The 7500-nt window shown below is 41.4% G+C and overlaps 1 protein-coding gene across 2 annotated transcripts in view; it reads right to left on the reverse strand.

Moving 5' to 3' along the window:
* LOC127002065 (ionotropic receptor 93a-like) overlaps positions 1 to 7500 on the reverse strand; it is a 60803-nt gene that overhangs the window by 49526 nt on the left and 3777 nt on the right. The window contains exon 1 of one of the 2 annotated variants that reach the window (XM_050867503.1): positions 3445 to 3646. The exons of the other annotated variant lie outside the window; for it this stretch is intronic. The gene's annotated coding sequence lies outside the window, so the exon portion shown is untranslated. Of the gene's footprint in view, positions 1 to 3444; positions 3647 to 7500 lie in introns of those variants that run through there. 2 annotated transcript variants of the gene reach the window in all.

The following is a 7500-nucleotide window of genomic DNA, read 5'->3' on the forward strand; positions in this document are numbered from 1 at the left end:
TCTGATCGCCAGTATGGGTTCTGCAAGGGGCGTTCTACTGGCGATTTTCTTACTCTCCTAACTGACTCTTGGTCATCCTCTCTTAGCCATTTCGGTGAAACTTTCTCAGTTGCGCTAGACATATCGAAAACCTTCGATAGAGTCTGGCACAAGTCTTTGCTTTCTAAACTGCCCTCTTTCGGATTCTATCCTTCTCTCTGTTCCTTTATCTCCAGTTTCCTTTCCGGCCGTTCTATCTCTGCTGTGGTAGACGGTCACTGTTCTTCCCCTAAACCTATCAACAGTGGTGTTCCACAGGGCTCTGTCCTATCACCCACTCTCTTCCTGTTATTCATCAATGATCTTTCCATAACAAACTGTCCTATCCACTCATACGCTGACGACTCCACTCTGCATTATTCAACTTCTTTCAACAGAAGACCATCACAACAGGAATCACAAGACTTCAAACTGGAGGCTGCAGAACGCTTAACCTCAGACCTTACTATCATTTCCGATTGGGGTAGAAGGAACCTTGTGTCCTTCAATGCCTCAAAAACCCAATTTTTCCACCTATCAACTCGACACAATCTTCCAAACACCTTTCCCCTATTCTTCAGCAACACTCAGCTGTCACCTTCTTCAACACTAAACATCCTCGGTCTATCCTAAACTCAAAATCTTATCTGGAAACTTCACATCTCTTCTCTCACTAAATCAGCTTCCTCGAGGTTGGGCGTTCTGTATCGTCTCCGCCAGTTCTTCTCCCCCGCACAGTTGCTATCCATATACAGGGGCCTTGTTCGCCTCGTATGGAGTATGCATCTCACGTGTGGGGGGGCTCCACTCACACAGCTCTCCTGGACAGAGTGGAGTCTAAGACTCTTCGTCTCATCAGCTCTCCTCCTCTTACTGATAGTCTTCTATCTCTTTTAAATTCCGCCACCATGTTGCCTCTCTTTCTATCTTCTATCGATATTTTCATGCTGACTGCTCTTCTGAGCTTGTTAACCGCATGCCTCCCCCCTCCCGCGGCCCCGCTGCACTCAACTGTCCACTCTAGCTCATCCCTATACTGTCCAAACCCCTTCTGCAAGAGTTAACCAGCATCTTCACTTTCATCCCTTACACTGGTAAACTCTGGAACAGCCTTCCTTCGTCTGCATTTCCTCCTACCTATGACTTGACCTCTTTCAAGAAGAGTGTATCAAGACACCTCTCCACCCGAAATTGACCTCTCTTTTGGCCACTCCTTACTTTTGTCTGCTGTGAGAGCGGTGAGTAGTTGGGGGGTTTTCTACACTCTTTTTTTTCCCTGGAGATGTCTCCTTTGTTGTAAAAAAAAAAAGCATATTACGAAGGCAAAGTTCATAATAGGTAAATAAATAACGCTTGGATAACAAATTGAGACAAATGCAACTCTAGATTCTTAGATAGTTGGGGTCTTAGGCACTTCATCTTCGTAAGGTATTGCACGAACATTGTCGAAGAAATAAGAAGAGAAAGAAAGGGAAATCTAATAATAGGTATACAAATAACCCTTAATTAACAGACAAATATAGCTTTAGATTCTTAGGCACTCCATCTTTGTAAGGCATTACACGAACATAGTCGAGGAAATAAGAAGAGAAAGAAGGTAAATTCAATAATAGGAATACAAAAAAAAAAGCGCGACAATAACAGAGACAAATATAACCTTAGAGTCTTGGGCTCTCCATAGTCCTAAGGTACTGCGGTAAGTCGGTGAACTAAAAAAAAAGAACGAAGGCGGGACTCGTCATTACCGTACATTTTTAAAGTTGACATGATGATAGTGTTGTGCCTGATCTCAAGGGCATGGCTTAGGAAGGGAAGGATCGTATCATGGAAGCAAACATCAATAAAGTGTTCAGTATTGAAGCCTATAACTGAAGATGAACAGGACAAGCTATAAAACGCTTTTCAGTGGATCTCAAGAGGTTCCGATTTATTCCTTCGTTTGTTGCATAATTTAAACATCTATAAACGATTCACCATTTTCTTCCTTTGTTCTATACGTAAAACATCTACGAATTATTTAGCATTGGATCGTATGATTGGAGACGAACAGGAAAAAGGTTAAACGGTTCCAGTAGGTGTTAAAACCTTCCGATATCATTCACCTTTCCTCCTTTGTTGTATACTTAAAACGTCTATAAATAATTCAGCATTCAATTGTATTACTGGAGACTCACAAAATAAAGGATTAAGTGATTTTGAGTAGATGTTAATGGCTTCGGACTTCTGCTTTTGTTGTGAACTTAAAACATCAACAAACTAATCAGCATTCGAATGTAGTGTTGGAGATTTGCAGAACAGGGAATTAACTGGTCATCAGATGATAATAGGTTCCGACTTCTTCCTTTGTTCTATACTTTAACGCGAATAAATGATTAAGTAGCAGCCTGCCTTAAATTCTCTTTGGTGGCCTCCGCTCATCAGAACCTCCCCAGATATGCAGGAGGGCTATAAAGAAGAGAGTAGGTGCTTAAAGACGGAAATAGACGAGTCATTATTCTCTTACATCAATGAATTTTGGTATTCGTAAACAGGCAGACTTATCTACTGTGGGTCCCTCAAAATGCTTCCCTCACAGCTGCCTTTGCCAAAATTCCCACCCGAGTGAATAAACAGGCTGTCTTTCGTGTATATGCAGTGTTTGTCCTCTTAAGCCCGTATTCGCAGGCACTTTCGGCGCTCAGAACAAATATTTCCAAAGACTACAAAGGAGATTAGTCGGGTTCTCATGGGTGTTTTTTCACGTTCATGGTACAGACGCCTTGTCCAACTACCATCAGGTTTAGGGTAGGCGGTGGCTGAGTGGTAGCGTGCTGGGCCCACATTCACCACGTGATGGACGACGCGAGTTCGAATCCCCACGCTACCACCTCGGATTTTTCAGTCACCGCCGAGTGGCTTAAAACTACCCACATGCTGTCCTGAAGACCACCCATCAACCCGGACTCTAGAGGAAACCGTCCAAGTGAATCAAGAAGGAGTTCCGGGGGGCAGCATGAGCCAAGAGAAGATGGCGTCACTATAAACACTTGTCTGCGCCATGACGGGCTGGGGCCGAATACCATCCAGGCCCCTCAAGCAAGCCTACCGCCGCTAAAGGCATAGACGTAAAAAAAAAAAAAATAAATAAATAAAAAGCTACCCATGGAAATACCCGCCGTAACCTCTACGAAAGCTTCAACAAATGTGGGTGTGTAAGCCACAAAATGTTTAAGATTATAAGATTTATTAACCTCAAAACGGCGACATCGGGGAAGCACAGACGCGAAAGGGGACACAAACACACGATCCCAATATAAGAATCTTTTTCTCACGCATATTAATCTCTCCCAGGTTTTCCGTTGTTGATAGTAGCCTCCGCTGATGAAGAGCTTGACAAATGAACGTGCAAATGAACGCGCCACGGACTACAGTAGGGCTTTTCCTCACCTACGGATCTTAGGGAGCTCGGCATGGCGAATGAAGGCCGTGTACAAGACCGCCGGGCTGCCCTCACGCGGCCAGTCACACACACACACTGCTGTCTTGATTGCTTTGCGAGGCTTCTGTCCCCGCCCGCCGCCCCGCTCCCTGCCTAGCCCATGTCCTCCTTCCCTCCCCGCTGTGTCGTCACTGACAACACTACAATGAATCTTTCTAGTTACACAGTCTTTATATTTACTTTGTGTAGCTGCGAAAGGCTTACAAAAGGATGATGATAAGGATATACAAGAGATCTAGCCCTACCAACACTTCAACAATGTCTACCCATAAAAAAAATATGGAACACAGTCTTTATTTACTTCTGTAGCTGCGAAAAGCTTACTAATGGATGAAAAATGAATATATATATATATATATATATATATATATATATATATATATATATATATATATATATATATATATATATATATATATATATATATTTATTTTATTTATTTATTTATTTATTTTTTTTTTTTTGCGTCATGACCAATTGCAGTAGGCTTCTTCCAGTGGGGCCTGTTGGTCATATATATATATATAAATATATATATATATATATATATATATATATATATATATATATATATATATATATATGACACATTACATTTATGTAATTGAAAACGGCCAGCTGCTGCTACTACTAGAAATAAATTTCGCCTGGGCCACTAACGGGCTGGGGTCGTCCAAGGAACCCCTCGAGACAGCCTACCGGCGTTATTGTTAACACACACAAAAAAAATTCTACTACTTCGACTACCATTAAAATTACTACAACTACTACAACTACTACTACCATTATTACTACTACTACTACTACTACTACTACTACTACTACTACTACTACTTATACTACTTTTTTTTCACTACTTATAAAAGATACCTCCACACATGTTTATTTTTCCCGGTATATAATCTTGGAGGGCTCCATAAATTGGAGGTCATTAGCCCCAACTCCATTTTCTAATGACTGTGGCATCCAACCATATCACTAATACTACTTAGCATTAACTCTATACATAACACCCTATCATATATTGCGTCTAGATAGAAAGCAGACAAGTAAAACGGGAAAAAGCGAGCGAGTATGACATTTCTTTTTCTCCCTTTCTTTCTCTTTACTGTGCATATGTGCATAATCATAATGTGTGTGTGTGTGTGTGTGTGTGTGTGTGTGTGTGTGTGTGTGTGTGTGTGTGTGTGTGTGTGTGTGTGTGTGTGTGTGTGTGTGCGTATGCCACCTCCCGTAGTGTAGTCAATTCGTAATACACCCTCCGTTCCGTTACCGTGCGTGTGCGTCCCATATCCAAGACGGGCCATTTATTTTAGTTATTCACGCCCGGAAGACTCAACAAACGTACGGTACCAACACGTGCTCTTCTTCACCTCCTTTACCGCCATCATCATTACTACTATCACCACACCGCCACTCGTGTCTTCCGCCCTTGAAAAATAGATAATGACGGAACTACAACAAGTCACTCGGTACCCCTTTTTCTCCGGCCTACGCAAGCGATTGTTGTTAGCTGTTGGAAATAGACTGAAGATCAATTTGGTGATTTTGTTTTGTTTTCATAGCGATTTAAATAAGAACAAGGTAGAAGGACTGAAGATCAATATGGTGATAGTTTTGTTTTCATAGCGATTTAAATAAGAGCAAGGTAGAAGGACTGAAGATCAATATGGTGATAGTTTTGTTTTCATAGCGATTTAAATAAGAACAAGGTAGAAGGACTGAAGATCAATATGGTGATAGTTTTGTTTTCATAGCGATTTAAATAAGAACAAGGTAGAAGGACTGAAGATCAATTTGGTGATAGTTTTGTTTTCATAGCGATTTAAATAAGAACAAGGTAGAAGGACTGAAGATCAATTTGGTGATTTTGTTTTGCTTTCATAGCGATTTAAATAAGAACAAGGTAGAAGGACTGAAGATCAATTTGGTGATTTTGTTTTGTTTTCATAGCGATTTAAATAAGAACAAGGTAGAAGGAAGGGAGGGAGACAGAGGAGGAGGTGAATGGGTTGCGTACAGGAAGACGCAAGAGACAACAACATCAATGAACAGAGAAGAATACAGGAAGACAAGTAAAAGGATATACGGGGAGGCGGTGGCCGAGTGGTGAGCATGTGGGCGTGGTGAGTTCGGGGCCCTATGTTCGAGGCCCACCGATGCACGCTGACAATGGACCGTATTGGCTATACAGGCAGCACCACACGTGGTCACTCAGTGAACTGTCAGAGCAGTATTTTCCATAGAACTCAAGTTATGTATTAGAGTGCGTCTGAGGCCGCCTCCAGGATACAAGGCCTTGGTGCCGCTACCGCTCCAAGCCAACGACTGCACACACTTTACTCCTACCCGATTTCCTGACTCTACTATTTGACAAGGAAAAAACTGAAATCGGGTGGGAGTGAAGTGTGTGCAATCATCGGCTTGGGGCGACGGCGGCATCATGGCCGTGTATCCCTGAGACAGCCTCAGACGCACTCTAATCTATAACTTGAACTTTATGGAAAATTCAGCTTGGATTTGAGTGGCCACATGTGGCGCTGCCTGTAAAGCCAATACGGTCCATTTTCAACCATCGCCGAGATGCGGAAAATTACCCACATGCTGCCCAGATCTTAAGTCAAGCTTAACTTCAGCGAATTCGTCTAAGTGGAGCGCCGGGGGGGGGGGGGAACATGGGCCAAGCAAGAGTCATATATTGCGGCAGCCACTATAAATAAAATTCGCCTGCGCCACTAAGGGGCAGGGGTCCTCTAAGAGACCCCTCGAGAAAACCTACCGGAGCTATAGGCAGCACCTAGGAAATAAAAAGTGAAGGCACGGAATAAATACCTAAAAGAAGTAACTATACATTGGAAGTCTACGATATTAAAATACACTGGGAATATATATTTGTCGGCAAAATGTTGAAGCGAATGGGGTAGTAGCTATAATAGTGAAGGGGGAGAATTGAACATAAGAAGGGATAAAAGAAAAAATATACATAATGAGATAAACTGGGAAGAGAAACTTGTCTTGTGTAGGAAGGGGAAAATATACATAAAAATAACTATAAAATGGAGTAAAAAAAGAAAGATTAGATAATACGGAAGTGAACTGGGAAAAATAAATGACTTGTCGAGGGTAAGACCGTAAGAGGGAGACAAATGTAGAAGAAAACAGAATAAAAAACGGAATAAAGATAACGGAATGCGTGTAACTGAATAAACGAAACGGGATAAAAACAGAATAAAAAACGGAATAAAGATAACGGAATGCGTGTAACTGAATAAACGAAACGGGATAAAAACAGAATAAAAAACGGAATAAAGATAACGGAATGCGTGTAACTGAATAAACGAAACGGGATAAAAACAGAATAAAAAAACGAAATAAAAATAACGAAATAAACGGAACAGGATAAAAACGGAATAAAAAACGGAATGCGTGTAACGGCCCCGCTGCACACGACTTTCTACTCATGCTCATCCCTACACTGTCCAAACCCCTTATGCAAAAGTTAACCAGCATCTTCACTCTTTCATCCCTCACGCTGGTAAACTTTGGAGCAATCTTCCTTCATCTGTATTTCCTCCTGCCTACGACTTGAACTCTTTCAAGAGGAGGGTATCAGGACACCTCTCCTCCCGAAATTGATCTTTCTTGCGGCCACCTCTTTTAATTTTTGGGGGGGAGCAGCGAGTAACGGGCTTTTTTATTATTATTTTCTTTTTTTGTGCCCTTGAGCTGTCTCCTTTGTTGTAAAAAAAAAAGGAAAAGCGGAACAGAATAAAAACGAAAGAAAAAACGGAATAAAAATAAAGAAATAACCGAACGGGATAAAAACGGGGAAAAAACGGAATGCGTGTAACGGAATAAACGGAACGGAATAAAAACGGACTGAAAAAGAAAAAAAGAAAAAAAGAAAAAAGAAAGACTAGACAATACTGAGACAAACTTATAAGATCAAGAGAAATAGATTTGGCGAGGAAAAGAGGAAGGTAAATATAGAAAGCATTAAAGTT

Source organism: Eriocheir sinensis, chromosome 22 (genome assembly GCF_024679095.1).
Source record: "Eriocheir sinensis breed Jianghai 21 chromosome 22, ASM2467909v1, whole genome shotgun sequence".
NCBI classification, from domain to species: domain Eukaryota; kingdom Metazoa; phylum Arthropoda; class Malacostraca; order Decapoda; family Varunidae; genus Eriocheir; species Eriocheir sinensis.